Source organism: Ascaphus truei, chromosome 2 (assembly GCF_040206685.1).
Source record: "Ascaphus truei isolate aAscTru1 chromosome 2, aAscTru1.hap1, whole genome shotgun sequence".
NCBI classification, from domain to species: Eukaryota; Metazoa; Chordata; class Amphibia; order Anura; family Ascaphidae; genus Ascaphus; species Ascaphus truei.
Window position 1 is genome coordinate 98,680,601 of NC_134484.1, and position 17,880 is coordinate 98,698,480.

Consider the following 17,880-nt stretch of genomic DNA (forward strand, 5'->3'; position numbering starts at 1 on the left):
TCCAGACCCCTGGATGGTGCTGGCCTTCTAGTAATATTGAGGCCTAGTGCCCACAGATCTTGGGCTGCATGTCTCTATCCCAGGAGGGGAAGAGCTCAACTCCACTCCTTACCCCAGAAGGGTAAGGGCTCGACTCTAAGACTCAGAGGGGGAGGGCACAGGGTCTGCACCATGACTGGTTGTACACAGACTCCCATTCACCTCCACCTCACTCAGAGAGGCAGCATGAGGAGGCGTAAACCCACGGCATAGCCTGACACTGTCTGTAACTATCAGAACTTACGTGACAGGAAGGCAGAAAGATAGTCTGGACCAGCCATGGCTAGAGTTAGTTGTGCGAAAACCCAGAACTGCTTCATACTAATCAGCACGGGAAGTGTCTGCACCATCAGTAATGCACAGTGTCTCTCTGGCGATTCCTTTTTTGTCTCGACTCCCTTTGCAAACCCCTAAATATCTATCAGAGCTTGTATGTACAGCTATAATTATATAGCTCCATTTATGTACATAGCGCTGCACAGCAGTAATACACGTGACATAACACATAATGGAAATAAGCGGTTCAGACATAAAAGGAACAATAGGAAACAGCGTCCCTGCCCTGAAGAGCTTACAATCTAAGCTTGCCCGGGTGCTTGTCGTTCATGAAGCCTCACTATTGTCTAACCTGATGTGAATCGTCTTTGCAAGAGTGAACATAGCCTGTGCCAGAGCAGCTAGAAATCTGTTTGTGAGAATGACTGACCCTGGGATTAAAGGCTACCAATAACATTTTAACATTTCTCCTATTAACAGGTCTCCTATTAACGTGTACTGTATTTTGCAAGAACACCACAATGCTCAGTAGCAGCAAACGTTAGTAAAATACCTGCGTACTTTGCAATATAAACCTGCTAAAAGCATTTACCTTTGAAGTCCACCAAAAAAAAAAAAAAAGAACCGGCAAAATGTTCAGTATCTGCGATAACGCAAACAGAAGATAATGTGCTTTACTACAGCTTTAATTGGAACTGACCAAGATTCATTAAGGGATCAGTGGCTTTGCACCTGAGTCTTTTTGCAAAGCAGTGTTTAGACATGCAACATTAACTTGAATCAGACAAGTAGGCAGAGCTAATTAAGTGTGGCAAATCCATCATTAGAAAACAGATGAGACTTAGAAGTCAGTGTGGGTGACTCCTGTCAGTCATCTAAACAAATGATGTATTGCTGCTTATACTGCTAAACGTAGGTTTCGTGGAGCCATGCATTTCTACTCCTTGCATACACTACACTGCAAAATGATTACGCTATGATAACTTGTGGGTTTTCTAACTTAAACAGGGCTGTCAAGTGATGCATTAGGTGTAATTTCCGAGTGCAAATACTGAAAGACGTGCAAAATTCCTGTAAATCTGGGTGTACAAGACAGCACCAAATTGATTCAATGGCCAAAAAAAGATATACTGTAGTGTTTTTTTCCGGCAATAAAATCTATTTTGTTTTCTTGGACCAACTGGGGGTGTTTGTTTTCATTTCTGAAATTCAAATCACTAGTTGTGTTTCCCCTGTATTTAAGTATTTTGGAGAGTGGTTATTTTTCAAACTCTCCTGATATAGATATATATATCTGTACCGTGTTAGCCGAGCTTTAATAATCAAGAATAAATAGATGACACCGTTCTGTGGCTAACTAAATAAAAGCATTTTGTTAGCCACAGAACGTATCATCTATTCATTCTTGAGAGAGATATATATATATATATAGATATATATATCTATATATATATAGATATATATATATATATACGAACACAAAAAGAAAAAAAGAGGGTTTGTTGAAAGCACACGAAAAATATGTGAAAGTACAAAATGGATTTTATTAGCAATACAAGACACAAACATGTTATATTTGTGCTTTGTATTGCTAATAAAATCCATTTTGTACTTTATATATTTTGTAATTCCCAAAGACTAATATTTAGCACCCTGTCTGACTCTGCTATGGATGTTCAGTTTGTGCAAAAGACGTTGGGCGTCCTATATCAAAGTCTCCCGGCTGCAAGACACTGGAGCAAATAAACTGCATCAAATTTATCAAAGCAAAAAATCCTATTGCTTCCTTTGGGACATTTTGGTTTGATCAATACATTTTTCCCAGTCTCATATAAGAATACATGCAGGTTTGGAGAGCTACAAGTATGGACATTGGGCAGTTCGCTCAAGTGGTAACACAACCACCCAGGATCCTACAAGCTTAGAAATCAGCCCCTGCATGCTTCACCATAGCCAACTAATTAAAGTAACAGCCCCACAAACAAAGAGGAAATCAAATAACTTACCGATGAATCAGGTTTATTTTATTTTAATTTTATTTTAAAATAAAACATATTCTCTTGTGTAACTTTTTTTTTTACAACAGTAACACTGTAGTAGTATACAGTAGTAACCTTTTTTTTCAGTGGAACAGGGGTTTCCACAAACAGTCTGATCACAAAACAGATTGATAATGTTGTCAATTTATTTCTCTCTAAAGTTCAAAGAACCCAAAATAGGTTAAAAAAAAAAGTACATTATATTAATAAGTAGTTAATTAAAAAAAAAAAAAAAAAAAAAAATATTATATATATATATATATATATATGTATATATGTATGAATGGAAAGTGCCTGAGGCCCTGAAACGCCTACGTTCCTATACCATTTCCTGTAGGAATTGTCTCTCAATTCACTTTTTTCTGATGATGCCGTTTTTGTATTATTGGATTTAGATTAAAATCACCACTTTTGCATAAATTTACTTGTTGATTTGACGGAGTGCCAGTCCAACACACTTCTTGTTTATTTATTTTTAGCCTGCTACATGGGGCTTTCGCCATTAATAACACTAACGTCCGTGAAAATATGAAGAAGCAGTGTTAAGTAGCATTACAATGATGGAAAAAATACATTAGCAAGAATCAATGAATTAAAAGTAGGGCTTGTGAGAAGAGGTGCCGGTTATACTGAAAAGTTAAACAAAAAAAGCCTGGTCCCCTTCATTGAAATCAGATAATCCTTTCAAACTATGGTGACATACAATGCAAATATCAATAAACCTCCCACAGTCTCCTCTAATCCTTACGCTGGAGGGGCTTTCAAATCATTGCAGCGTAAGAAGAGATGTTTTTTTCTAAAATACATGGGAAAATCTCTCATTCACATCACAATTATATTTGAAATAAGATTATTAAAAGAGAAAAGTTAGCATAAAAAAACAAATCAGCATTGTAAAACGTTGGCACTAGTTATAACATTCTATAAGCTACCCGCAAATCTCTTTAAGTCATGACCAAGAATAAAATGTTTATGTACAGTATGTGCAGTGTCATGGACACAGTATGTTTGCAACGTTGTTTTACAGCTGTTTAGGTAAATTATTCCTTTTCCATTTTGTGATATAGAGCAGGGTCTGGGGTTGTGAGAGAAATTGAATGTGAAGTAAGGACCTGAAACCTTTTACAAATGTAAGCTGTTAGGCAACAGCAGTTAATGCTACATCATGTCATCACGTTCATCAAGAGTACATGCAGCAGGACACACAAGTGTTGTTGAGGAGGAAGGGTATCAGGAGTGATGATTTCCAGTGTTGGGACAATTGCCACAGAAGCAGGTTCTAGTGATGTGTGAAAAATTAAATGAGAAGTGAAAGCCTGAGACTTTTTACGACATAAGTTGTTAGACAAATGTTACTGTTGCAATGCCACATAATTTTTTGTCATCATCAAGGTTCAGTAAAGAATCCGGCCGCTTCTCCTTCTCTTACCATGCACCTCACGTCTGGAACAATCTACCAGACTCTCAAAACAGCCGCCGCAGTATAAGTAATTTCAAGAGTTGAGCAGTCTTACATTTTAACCTTGTCTGTAACTGTTACATACACCCATAATCATATATTATCTCTAACTATCCATGAAATGTCTGTAAATGAATGCATAACCTCTGTTTCATGTACCTATGTATTGTCATCATAACTCGAGCGCTAACTCAATTTATTTCCTGGTAAAACATTTTAGAAATAAATCATCATTAAGAGTGCATTGCACTGGTAGCCCCAGGAGCAGGCCACAGAACGTAAAACAGTTGAAGTTGTAATTTTATAATATGACCATGCCTAATCCTCTGGGTGCGCAAGTGTACGGTCAGACATACTTCAGAGGGAAATGTCAGAGTCAGAGACTGACTGAGCTATTACCAGTGTCATATTACCACCCCATTCACTAGTGTCCACCACCACCATCAAGGCCAATTGCTAACTTGCCAGTGGGGTCATTTAAAATAAAAATGTTAATTGTTAGTATTTTGTAGGGGCTCCAGGAAGTCAGCAGTCATAAAGCATTGTCAGCCACAGGCAGAATATCCATGTTGGTACAGTGCTTTGCATTGTTGAGTATATGTCCTTCTAAGTGTTTCACAAGGGTCAGAGAGTGTAACCAAGGACATACTCCTTTTACTTTTACTCTGTGCAAAACAGTATTTTGTTTGACAGAATGGTCTAGTGAGAAAATGATTGGGCCCTCGGTTCTTACGGGAGAGGCACTGGAGATGCTGCTGGTTTCCTTCCCCATTCTATATCTCCTCCGATCTCCCAACATCATCATCCTTCTCATCTAAGCCATGTCTATGATGACCACTATTGCTCTACTGGCCTGACCTGGTCCCTGACCTGGACTACACCTGTGTGTCTTCCTCCTCATCTTCAACGAACACCATACTACTGTATCAGCAGCAGCAGCACCAACTATCTCGGCACCAGACTAAGTCACTTCTGAGCCCCTTTTAGTTGCCACCTCTTAGGCTGCGCTTATAGTGCCGGCGACAGCGACGCAACGTTGCGAAAAAAACAAATACATTGCCGCCGTCGCATGCGCTTATAGTAAGCGCGACAACGATGGAGCGGTCGCGGTAAGTCATCTCTATTTGATTTTCCAGCGACCGCCGCGTCTCCATCACTATAAGCGTAGCCTTGGTCTCATTCCCTGGCTACAACCCATACGCATACACTGGTTCTAATAAAGTGAGTATCTGTTACTCCTCCAACAATAACAGCTGTAGCAGACTGAAGGCACTACTGCTGGCTGGGTTTATGGAAATTAGTTGGTGAGCCCCTTCCCCCTTCTGATGCGGTGGGAGTGATCTTACTAGTTGCAGTACTGGACATGGTGGTTTGTGGCTCGCATTCCTTGCTTTATGCTAAAGCAGGGACAGGAAAGGCTCTTCCTCCTTTAGGGATGTGCAACATTTTCACCTAAGTCTACTACAGGGGAGCGCAAACATTTGGAGCTGCGCCCCCCTGCCTTGCCTCCCCCCAGTGCTCGCGCCCTCCCCTTACCTTGGTGCAGCGTCAAATGATGCCGCGGGGTCATGTGACTTCACGTAACCCCATGGCGTCATGTGATGCCGCATTAACATGGAGACGAGCCCGAAGCCAGCAGAATCAAGGTAAGTTGAGGTTGCAGAGGCCTCCCGCGATTCCCCAAGGCATTTAAATTAAATGCCGGGGGAAGAGCGGGGGGCCTCTGCAAGCGCCGCGCCCCCCCTCCAGAAAAATCTCCCGACCCCAGTTTGGCACCCCTGCTCTACTAAATGGGCTGTCTCTTCCCAATAGAGACGAGACAGACCATTTAGTAGAGTACATACCTTCCAGGCAAAACATTTTGTATAAAATAAATATATAAAACTATAAATGTAAAATATAAAAAACTAGAAGAATAGAACCAGAATGATAAGTAGCTACAGCAACTGCCTAAATAACCATCTGTAAAGTAGTCAAATACTTTTTTTACATATACTGCAACTCCAACCATATTCTCTCTCCCTCTCTCCCTCTCTCCCTCTCTCCCTCTCTCCCTCTCTCCCTCTCTCCCTCTCTCCCTCTCTCCCTACTCTCCCTCTCTCCCTCTCTCCCTCTCTCCCTCTCTCCCTCTCTCCCTCTCTCCCCTCTCTCCCTCTCTCCCTCTCTCCCTCTCTCCCTCTCTCCCTCTCTCTCCCTCTCTCTCTCTCTCTCTCTCTCTCTCTCTCTCTCTCTCTCTCTCTCTCTCTCTCTCTCTCTCTCTCTCTCTCTCTCTCTCTCTCTCTCTCTCTCTCTCTCTCTCTCTCTCTCTCTCTCTCTCTCTCTCTCTCTCTCTCTCTCTCTCTCTCTCTTCTACCCACAAATTGCATGTGACAGTTTATATACTTCAGGTTTCGCATTAAATCTTACAAAAATGTGAAATAAAATTGCATTTGATCACTACATTTTTTGAGAAAAAGCGAATTTGACTGACAAAATATAAAAATTAAGAGAAATATCGTAAATGCATTTTGAAAATATTTGCACATTTCTGTCTGCAAGCACACATTTTCATTACTATAAACAATTTAGCTCAGAGCAGCGCTCTCATTGTGAAATAGGTACATGCTGGTCACTTTATATGCAGACCAAAGCTGCTTTAACTGCTCTGCGGTCTAGAAATTAATATTAATATTATATTGCAAAACTAGAAAACATTACAAAGTTGCACAAAGGAACCAATATGTCACTTCAAATAGATCTGATGTTACATTCCACGAGGGTAAAAAATAAAAGCATATTTTACTCACAGGAATAAGCAAAGAGTTCAACTCACCTCAAAGACTCGGGATGAGAGAAGCGAGGCTGAATGATACGTTTTCTACACCATTTGTGCTATATAGCAAAGTATTCAGACAATGTTGACCCAGAAAGTGCAGTCATCCTGACTGCATTGAACAAACATTGGCTGCCAAGTGTTTGACTAACCTCCCCCCCTCCACGGGATGAAACTGCAAGTTCCTGACAATTACACCTCAGCATTTATAAAATTCACACCATCCCACACTAACTGCAAAAACTAGGTGTCGCCATCATTAAAAGGTAGAGACGTCCAGGATAACACCCTTGCTATTGTGTTCCCTAAATATACAGCACTTTCAGTATACTATTACATTTCAAATGCTATGATGTGAAGAAGCAATCTTGAGATAATGGTTCTTGCAGCCCTTTGACTGCCACTTCACCGCAGGCTCCCCTTTCAATAAAGGGATTAAGGTGCAGCCCAATATAGGATCATATTGAATTACTGGCAATATGTTTAACCTCTTGAGTGCTGCCTGATGTCGTTGCTTATCAAATAGTCCTGCTGTGGTCCCGAATAACCCAACAGTTGTCATAGCGGATGTGGCCTGTTTAAGAGCATCTTCCATATGTATTTAAGTATTGAACCTCCAACAAATCTACATTTCCCTAAGACCAATTCCGGCTACTAGAACAGTGCCTCTTTTTGAAACTAAAAGGGGGGGCATCGGCCTATAAATACAGAGTTAATGAAGGTGCCTGCCCAACTTCCCGCCGGCATGCACCTCCTCTCTGCTCAACAACTCTGGTCTGCACGCCGTCCCCCCATTCAACGGCAGAAACCCCACTCTGTACCCCCCTGCTCGATAACCCTGTCAGGTCTAGAGTTCTGGGCCCCAGGACCCTTGTTGAGGGGCCGCTATGTTTGTTTCTCCTGTGGCTTATAAAACTTTTTATGGCTGAAACTGTGGAGGCTGGAGCTAAAATTTGGGAAGTGTCTCAGGACCTGGGTAGTTAAGAGAGTTTGGTCACCGGGTTTTGCATTGGGGGTTAGGGGGAGCTCCGATTTTTTTTAACTTGAGTGGACATTTCCCCTCAGTAAGTCTCTTGGGTATAGAGTTCCCCCCACCCCATGGACATTTAATGCCTGCCCCTGGTGTCAGAGCATATGGAAAGTTCCTACAAAGTGTTAGAACTTTGGAGATAGGTGAATGCCTGTGGGAACAGATCAATAAGCCATGGATACTTCTGGAAAAAAACCCCATATGATTTGCCTAGATTTATTATTAGCCCTTTGGGTGCTGGATGACTGGCATCATCTGATCACAGATCACATGGCTCCATTGTATGTTCCTCTAGTAAAAGAGCATTTCGAGCATGGCGTACCCATCGAGTGCCGGCCTTTATGAGGATATGTCTTGTTGCACGGAAAGAGGGTTAAAGCAGCAATCCAGTATTGAAACCGGGGGGACCTTTGAAGCTAAAGCAAGTAAAATTTTAACTATGAAGTTTTCCTACTGGACAGACATTTAAACCCCCTCAAGAAACACTGGTAACTTCACCAGTATCTAGGGAATCGCAGGGTCCTGTAGTGCTTCAGCGATGGAGGACCCCCACAGTTTGAATGCTGTAAAAAAAAAAATTCTTTACGAATATCGTTTTTCTGGCTTGATTATTGCTAGCACCAAAAACTTCAAACTGGGTTGAAATATTAAATCATGGGGTGTTTTTTTAATTTATTATTATTATCAGTGGTCGACAAATCACCAAAAAATCTACTCGCCCAACAAAAAAAATCTACTCACCACCTAGTACCAAACGTGTGCTGCTTGGGCCAATAGGAGCTCGCCACAATGTTAAATCCACTCGCCCGGGGCGAGCAAATGTATAGGTTTGTCGAACACTGATTAATATTATTATAATTACAAATCAAGTATAAGTATTAAAAATAAATTAATTAAAAAGTGTTTAATTTTTTTTAAACCAAATTAAAAATAAAAAAAAACATTAGAAAAGGTGGTTAATAATTTACTTTTAAACTATTAAACCTATCATTGCCATTAATTCCCTTTGGCCCTAAGCGGGACTGTGTTCATTCCTGTTACCAGTATGCAAAAAGGGGTTAAGTTATTTTTGCTCAAGATTCCACTGAGGTTGCTGCAAAGTTGAGCATTATACAATTCCAAGAAACTGCCTCCATTTTCATACAGACAATCCTTTATTCCCTCGTGACCTTTTCACATTTGTCATTCGCTTGCTGCCCGGCTTCCGGCTCCAATGGGAAAAGAGAGGAAAGCAGACAGAATGTGGGGCTTGATGGAGACAAGGATGCAATGTTTGCTCTGAATAATTGGTGAGAGCCAACAAAATCATATACATCATCAACTGAATGAGAAATTATGCTACTAAACATTCTCAATAACTAAAAATGCTAAAACCCTATACCACAGCTATTAAACTGGCCGCCAGAAGCTGCATGTAGTCAACAAGAAATGTGAGGTACAGTCCCAGAGGACCAGAGATATACACCATTATTGCTCAAGTTCGCAAGCCCCCCAAAATTTGTTCTTTCTTTTAGTAAAATTTCTCGAAAATGTGTTCAGGCAAAATAGTGGTGCCCTTATGACAAATTGGCAAAATTGACATGCCTTGAAAAAGCTATATTTACCCCCAACAACATTTTAAGAGATTTGTACATCTCTATTTGGGAGCAAATGTAGATAACGGCTGTGATGTGTAATGTGTTACGTCAGCGTGCATTCGATATATATATATATATATATATATATATATATATATATATATCTCAAAAAACAATTTTTCAAAAAGGTAACAAGCATGGTAAGCTAAACTTTGCAGGGCTTTAAGTGTTAGCTCACCTCTTTTATATCTTTTTGTTGTGTAGGACTAGGTTTCTAGCAAAACAATATGGTCTTTCCTTTCACATCTTGGAACCAAGTCTGCCCTATATGGTTAAAAACGATATCACATCGCAGCAATGGCAGACAATATAAATGTGAAATGTTACAGACAAAATTGTGGACATGAGTGAAAAGGTGGGATCTACTAGTCCACAAGGGATTAAGGATCACCTTGAGAACATCCAACATAACAGAAACAAATCCCAATTCAATTTCCTGTGGGATTTCCAGTCTGCAGGCAGAAGGCACGGGGAGTACAGTAACTGTATACTAAGCCAGAAACGAGCAGGTCCTTCCCTATCCCCTGTAAAAATTAATTCACTAATCTTGGTTGCAAAGCATAGGATTTGAAGTACGCACATACAATGTAATTACTTTTCAACTCTTTGCCCTTAACCCATTGAGTGCTATTGGACGGAGCTACTAAGTTCATGGGTTCTGGCACGTGTTTTCTTGGGGGAGATCATGCCCTGCGCTCCTACCGATTTGACTCAGTTATGTTTAGGATTTATTGAGTTCAGTTTATTGTGCTATAGTATTCTGCTGTAGTTCAATGGGGTGTAAATAAAAATATTATAATGCAACAAAGTTCACATTCATATTTTACAAAGTACTTCTTTACAGTAAAAGTTACTACAAAGTGTCACCAGTTCAACGGTAAAGGAAAGCATCACAGTAAAAGCCAATCTTAATTAAGGCACCAAGTGGATGTGGCATGCTTACAATGATTAATTGGGCCCTCAAGCCCATGTGCTTGGATTCCCATGTAAATTATTCTAATACCCAGGCTTTCTCCATAAAACACACAAACAAACACAGTACAACAGGCACACATATGAACTGTTGATAGCAAAGCATATCAAATTGTCCCAATATCCTGCCTCTGTCAGTGGCTATAAGTGGATGATCCAGGGTAAAATAAGGGGGGGTACTGCCTTTTAGGTTTATAAACCATATTTATTTGCAGAGCAATTTGAGTGAAAGAACAGATTAGTCGACCACTTGTGACAGGTGAGACAGGGAGATCCATGCATTACTGTGGTTTATTGCCAAATGTGAATCTGCGTGGTTAGTATCCGAAATAGCAGTAGGCATTTCTAACGTGCCTCCAGCTGGTCCCACTTAAGTTAGGCCGGGCATCTACAGCCTGTTCCAGGCAAAATATGTATTTGGGATTTTTATTACTGGGCTCAGCAAGTACACAATGATCTTATGCTTCAAATAGCTCATAAGTCATTCTAAATGAGTTAACAGACCCATTCCCAGCCCATTTAGCAAGCAACACAACATATCTAGATTACACTTCATTGGTAATTCAGGTCTTTCACTCCCTTTGTATTCATTTGCATCCTGTTGCTAGTGTTGTCCTGGGGCACGTTTCTCTTCAAATAGCTCAGTGGGGGTTATACATGCAATCTCTCTAACTGGTAGATCCATAAGGAAATTGGAGACCACATCACCCAGATTTGAATAGAAGCAGTCATTTAACTCATACAATGTTAGTATTTTGACCCCCTAAGGATGTCCTGTTTTTTTTCCCTTCGTTTTTTTAAATGTATTTCTAGTGTTAAAAACATGGATTTTCTTCATCTCTAGCTTCTGAGGCTAGACAGCAATGGGATCTGGGAGAGCCTCTTTTTAACCTTCTGGACACGTTCATATTTCAAAAACACTTCTCTCCTAAACAAAGCATCCACTTTGAATAATAAAAACTGCATTGGAAAGGGTCAGAAGAGGTCTCTGAAAAGGAGCAGTTGCTGACTCATTTTCCTTTGCCCTCCTCCCATATTTCTTAAGAGCGGGAACCTGTGGGGTCCCTTGAGCCAAACACCACTATTTAAAGCAATGGGGGCCCCACCGCTGGTTCCCGAGATACTTACAGGTGATGTTACCAGGTTTAAATCTCCCTCAGGGAAACAAAATAGCTGCCAAATCTCAGACCAACAGGAAGCTCCAACATCATTGGTAGTGGCTTCCTATTGGATGGCCATTTAAAGGAGCAATCCATGCAGTGTCCTACGTGTGTTTAAAAAAAGAAAAAAATCGGTCCTGTAGTATTACATAATACTTACTACATTTTTTTTATTCAACTCTTAATGCCATTTTTAATGAGTTTTAATATACTGAGCATCTTTTGATCTCTTTAGCAGGTTTTAGCACACATCCCCAGCAGTGCAAGATCTTTGCAACACTTTCCTGTTTGAAATAATTTGTTGCCAATATTCCCAGCAGTTTGAGCTGAAAACTGTAACAATAGATAATGATACCTTAGTACAGCAGGGCCCCGCTTCTCTTCTCGGCGATCCGCTGATACGGCGGCACCGAGAAGGGGGCCGCCATGTTGGTTTGTAAATCGCGCATGTGTAGAACGGGCGGGTGCGCCCGGCGCGCATGCGCAGCCTGCGCGCGCATACCATAGGTTGCACATGCGCAGAACGGCAAAGATGCCGGTTTGCGCATGCGCGGAAGTGAAAATCGCCGGATCCGCTTTCCGGCAATTTTCACTATACGGCGGGCCTCTGGAACGGAACCCGCCGTATACCCGGGGCCCTGCTGTAATCTATTAGTACTGAAGTACTAATTTATTCTTAGTAACAGAAGAATACATTGTAGCTTCTGAGCTACACAGACTGAAGGATTAATTGAAACTGAAAGGCAACCATTTAGTGAACTCTGCGAAGTAGGGACTTTGCTGATCGATTACAGGAGAACAAATCGACCGGCAGCTTAGGTCATTTGTTTTCAATAAAAGGTAATCAAAGGCAGCATATATTAAAACAAAATATATATATTTGGATTGTCTCTATAAATCCTCTATAATAACCAGGAAGTTATACCTGTAACTTCACCAGTATCTTGGGAACCAGGGGATCCCCAAAGCTGAAAATAGCACGTTCAGCTCTGGAGGAACCCCCAGTTCTCCAGTAAAAAACAAAACAGAGGTTAGGGGGGAAAGCTCCTTTAAAGAAAAAAAAGTGATCTGTGCAGATGGCTGCTTTTAAACAAATCCAATTTCTGTTTGCAAAGTGCTGCACATTGATCAGATGCAGCATTTTGCAAGTTTAAGGACACATGATTTAAGCTGAAAATGATAACTCTATGGCCTCACAGAAGTTTATATTTTCTTTTAATGTTGCATTTGTTGGCAATACAATATTTCTTGTAAAGGAAACCAGTTGAGTTTTCAAAGCTAAATATGTGTTCCTTCATTGTTATTTTGCATTTGGACAAAGACTCCTACTAACCTTATCTGATTAGGGGAAACAAAAATTAGGAGTATCTGGAAATTGAGGCTTGCAAGGAAAGTGTTGACTGAAAGCATAAGGTTAAAAATGTTATTAGAAAACTAGATTTAACCATGTTATGTTACCATTGTGTTTTGAACAGCAGAGTTATTTTCATTACCCTGCTTGACTAACATTTATCAATAATAATGCAGTGTTTCCTTCTTAGTTTTAAGAGTTTTTGTGCAGAAGATTGCCAATCTAACCAATGTAACCAATACTAGGGGAAACAAGCATAAGTACCTTCCCAGTGCAGGAGTGTGAGCTACCAGGGGAAGAAGCACAGAGTAACTTTATGATTTGGCACCAGTTGATATGTCTAATGTGATGTCTGTCCTTGTATGGCAAGCCTTATGAATGGATGTTGTACTATAAATTGTTTTTGTACTATAAAAGTTCCTGGCGCCTATCATTATTCTTTCTATCCACACCCTGCCTACACCGACCCAGGACCCTGAACAGGTATGAGAGACTGAGCACAGATATGTATATAGTCAATTCGATTCGAGGGTTACACTTATGTAATTAATCTGTGTAATCTCCGGGGTGGGGGAATAAATGGAGTATATATTTAGGCAATACTGAACTGTATGTTCACCTTGAGAAAGGTACACTACACTGGACAGCAACATAGGCTATTGAATAAATTAAAGACTGCTTGAAAATCCTTCTGGAGTGACACTCTCTTTCATACAAATAGATTACATCAGAGTTTTAGCACTCGCCAGTATTCTGGCTTTAAATTAATTGAGTGCACGTGTACGGTATAGTTGTGTAAATATTGGATTAGGCATGATACATTGACCCATGTTTATAAAGTAGTGCTATTCCATAAGACACTTTACAGTGCTGGAAGACACCTGAATGTCCATTCACTTGATTTGGCAATATGAAGTCTGTAAGGTGTCTTATGACCTAGCACCAGTTAGCAAATCTGAGCCATTGTGTCTTGCTGAGAAAACGGTGATCAGCCATTCTGCATAGGTTCCTGAAATAAATACTCTCCTTGTGCATTGCCCAGGACCAGACATTACATACTATAAACTTTTAACATCATTAGTATACTTTCAAAAGATAATCCTATTTTGCCAAGTAGAACTGTGCAGTGAAACTGCTTTTACACTAGCCTTCAGTGGCAATGCAAATGCATCTATGTGACCAACTGCAATGTTAAGAGCTGAAAACTCTAATTTACTTGAATAGCTGTTTTCGGCCGATCACACTTCACTGCAAATTAAATGACCAGCTTTTTGTACAGTAGATCCACACACGGCCGGCTTGGAATTTAGCCGGGCTCCGTGCCGGAGGGAGAGCGCGGGGCCTCTTACCTGCTCAGGCATCCTCTCAGCGACATCGCTGCGTCATATGTCATAGCGTCACGTTGTCATGCAACGTGACGCCGCAGAGATGAGGAGGAGATGCGAGAGAGAAGAAGCTGGATAGAAAGTAGGAGTTAGAGGCCCCTCAAATTCCCCCGGTAATCAGCGTAATTGTTTTGGGGTCAGCGCGCGGGGCCTCTGCAAGTGCGGGTCGGTGCGATTGCACTGATGGAACCGCCATCAAGCCAGCCCTGCTTCCACAAGAGCTCAAGTCATCATGTGGTCCTTGAAGTAGTTATACTCTCATTATGTGTAACTCACTGACTGACTCTTACTGGGCTATTAACGTAATAGGAAAATGTTATACATCTTCCATAATATGAATTACTGAACAGGTCTCCCTCTTTACAAAATAAATCAATATAGAGTTTAGTAGTTGATGTATTTATACAAAACAGCAGTACGCATGTTTTTTTATTTTTTTTTATTTAGTTTTTTTGAGGTTCCTGAAATACTTGCCCGGTGGACAAAATATGGCCGCCGGATACAGCCCAGGTCTGTCAGCAATAGAATGCTATGACATCACTGGGAGGTAACAATGCGATTTTCTATAGGTGACCTTGCAGGTCACATCGGCACAAAAAAAAACCTACAAATATCTTCCGAACAGATGGGTCCCGAAGGTCAGTAGAGAAGCAGATCAGCTCTACAGGATCCCCCAATACAGATACTTGAAGAAAACAAAATTAAGAAATAAGCGTGGTCTGTGGCTTTAAAATGGTTTATCCTAATCTGTGGCTTGTAAAATATTTATATAAAAACCAGCATTTTTCACGTGTTTTTCCTGCTCTTACTTACTTTGTTTTTGAACTCCAGATTTCATCTCGCACTAGAAATGCACTTCTCATACAAAGTAGGCTCATATAATTAAACCAGATGATTTGCCCCTAAAGTCAAAATCAGCCATTCATGAAAGCTGGTCACCAGAGGCCATTTCAAACAATGCATATTTCAGAGTAATCTAAAAGTAATCCCTTCTCTGTAGTGATTTGGTTTCCAGGCACATGTGGGCAGCAAACGGGAGGCTTATGAAAACCTGATGTTATATAGAAGATTATAATAAACCCAGATTCATATGTAATTTCATATTTAGACATTTTAAGTTAATTACTGTACTAAATAACATTTTATAAATCCTTCTCAACTGGGGGCATTTATGCTGCAAAAAAAAAAAAAGAACCTTTAGTGTTTTCATGATACAAATTTGAGTGGTTAATGGCACACATTTATTCTATCTGTTAAAGCAGCAACCCACGGGTTTTTCACATTTAAATGGTTTCATTTACTTTAAGCGATATCTTCTTGCACGTTCCAATGCAAGCTTAATTTTTTTTAAATCGAATGCTTCGTTCAGGAGACAAGCGTTTAAAATGGAGCTCTCTTCAGAGCCCACTGCAGTCTAAAGGTTTCCATGGTAAATCGCACACATTAGAAGAAGAAAAAAATGAGACATCAACATGATAGGATTTAAACTCCTAGGCTTCTGGCAGGATTGCTGCTATAGCACAATTTGAAAAACAATTGAAATATTTTCCAGAAATACACAACTATCTTTGTGTAGTGTAGCTTTTGTGTCATTTTGCTATTCTTTTTCAGAGCCAATCTTTACAGTGCACATGCTGCGTTTAACACTGAAGTCATATTTAAAAATACTGTGCAATCCTTTCATAGGGGTTTCATGATCCAGGCAGTAGATTAGCGAGTCATGAGATTGCTGCCATACAAAGTACATCCTTTATTAGATTTTTTTTTATAATTTTTATTAAAAAGTAATCTAAAAAGTATTTAGGTTTAAACCCAAGTTATTTATTAAACCACTAATTAGACCATCTCTCTGTATTATGGAAGAAATAGTTCCTGGACCCACGTGTCAAGCTGCGTAGCCTGCGGTTTCCCAAACAAGAACAAAAGCTGCATGGAATAATTCCGTCAGAAATGGGACCACAACCTGGGGGTGAAATGAGGTGTGCAGCGTGTGATCACATTTATGGGGAAGGGTATTAAGAGCAATGTGCTTACAGCAGAAGTGGGATGAACTCAGCAAACTGTAATAAGCAGGGAAGTAAATAGCATTCCACGTGGATTTAGGGGCCATGGTAATCCAAGTCCTTCCGCAAAAGAGATCAAAATAGCAGGGAATACGTCAGGGTTTTATTTGATATAGTCCGATGTGGCTGTTCAGGCCAATTTCAGATGAAAATCCTCATTGTAGTCAATGTGGATTTTCAGTGGAAAACAACCCCGAACCGCTGCAGTTGCGTCAATGGATTTATTTGCTTCAGGCAAGAAAAAAAGAAATATATCTGTTCACCCAAGGACATCGTATGTTCAGCCAAAAGTCGTATCAGACAGGACCTCTACGCATTAATCAAATGCATAAAATCCCTGTACAAACTATCTTACTATATAGTATCCAGGTTTTAACCCAATAATTTATCCATGTTATGTATGTAACGGGTTTCCCCCCCCCCCCCAATCTCACATTGGCCCGGGTACTCTAATAAACAACCCCCATTACGTGTTAGTGTTTGGTGGTGCACCTGTAGGCAACAGGACTCCTGAGTCTCCCGCGTGATGGTCTTCAGGGATGTCATCAGGACAGGTAGCTGAGGTAGTGGGTGCGAGTTCAACTTACATCATGTGCAGCGCCTCCACCTCATCAGGGTCTGTGCATCCGCAGGGAGATGGTCCTGATGAGGAACTCCTTCTTGGTGGTGCCATCCACTGCTGAGTAATTTCACACTCACACAGTGGGGGTATCGTTAACAAGGTCATCTTTATTGTAGACGGTGATGTAGCAGACTGCCCCATGCAGCTGCCGGCTCTAGCCGCACATCTCTCCATGCTGTCCCTTTGCCAGGTACGCCCTCCCGAATTGAAGTGGGATTCCCTCTTCTCCTAGGGAGATCCTCTCTGCGCCAGGTCCCTGGACACAGAGTGGCTTAGACAGGCTGATTGGTCAACCTGGACCGCTAGTTACTTCACTAGGGTCACAAAGTGTTCCTACAATCCCTTATGCAGGAAACTACAACTTCCCAACAACTTTCCACAGCTGCTGGAACACACTATAACTAACTGTGTTGTGCCTTATATACTTCAGGAGGCAGGCGCATCCCTGATGTCACTATCCAGAGACTCAGAGCATACAGCCACTCCCCTCCATACATAGGGCACCTCACCATGGTGTGAGGGAAAACCTCCATAACTACTGCTGGCATACCTGTACTTACCAGGACTTACTGCCAACAGAGAGGAAAGTAATATACCATTATTATGCATGGCTATATGTATAACCCCACTCTAACCCGTTTTTGATTTTTGTTCCTCCCCTCGCCTGAAAACTCAATAAAATTCAAAGAGGTTATGCCCGAGGATAGCAAATCTCTGGGGTAGAATTAAACAATGGATACAGAGAATATTACTTCTAGATATCCCCTTAGATCCATTGATGTTCTTACTTAGCAGACCCATAATCGGCCTATCCAGAGCGGAAAATAAACTTATCTCGAACGTGGCAATAGCAACCAGGATAGAAATAGCAGCCCTCTGGATACAGAAAGACATACCCACCATAGCTAAAATTAGAAACAGAAACTGGTTCATCTGCCTGATGGAGAAATTGACATGTCTAATTAACGACTCTTACTCATATGCCCACATTTCTGAGTATGGCAACCATGGATTGCACACACAGCTATCCCAGGC

General features: G+C 40.9%; 1 protein-coding gene across 5 annotated transcripts in view; it reads right to left on the bottom strand.

Annotated features, from left to right (window-relative positions):
• Window positions 1–17,880, bottom strand: part of SULF1 (sulfatase 1) — a 156,458-nt gene that overhangs the window by 93,044 nt on the left and 45,534 nt on the right. Inside the window, exon 1 of one of the 5 annotated variants that reach the window (XM_075583733.1) lies at window positions 6,626–6,646. The exons of the other annotated variants lie outside the window; for them this stretch is intronic. The gene's annotated coding sequence lies outside the window, so the exon portion shown is untranslated. Of the gene's footprint in view, window positions 1–6,625; window positions 6,647–17,880 lie in introns of those variants that run through there. 5 annotated transcript variants of the gene reach the window in all.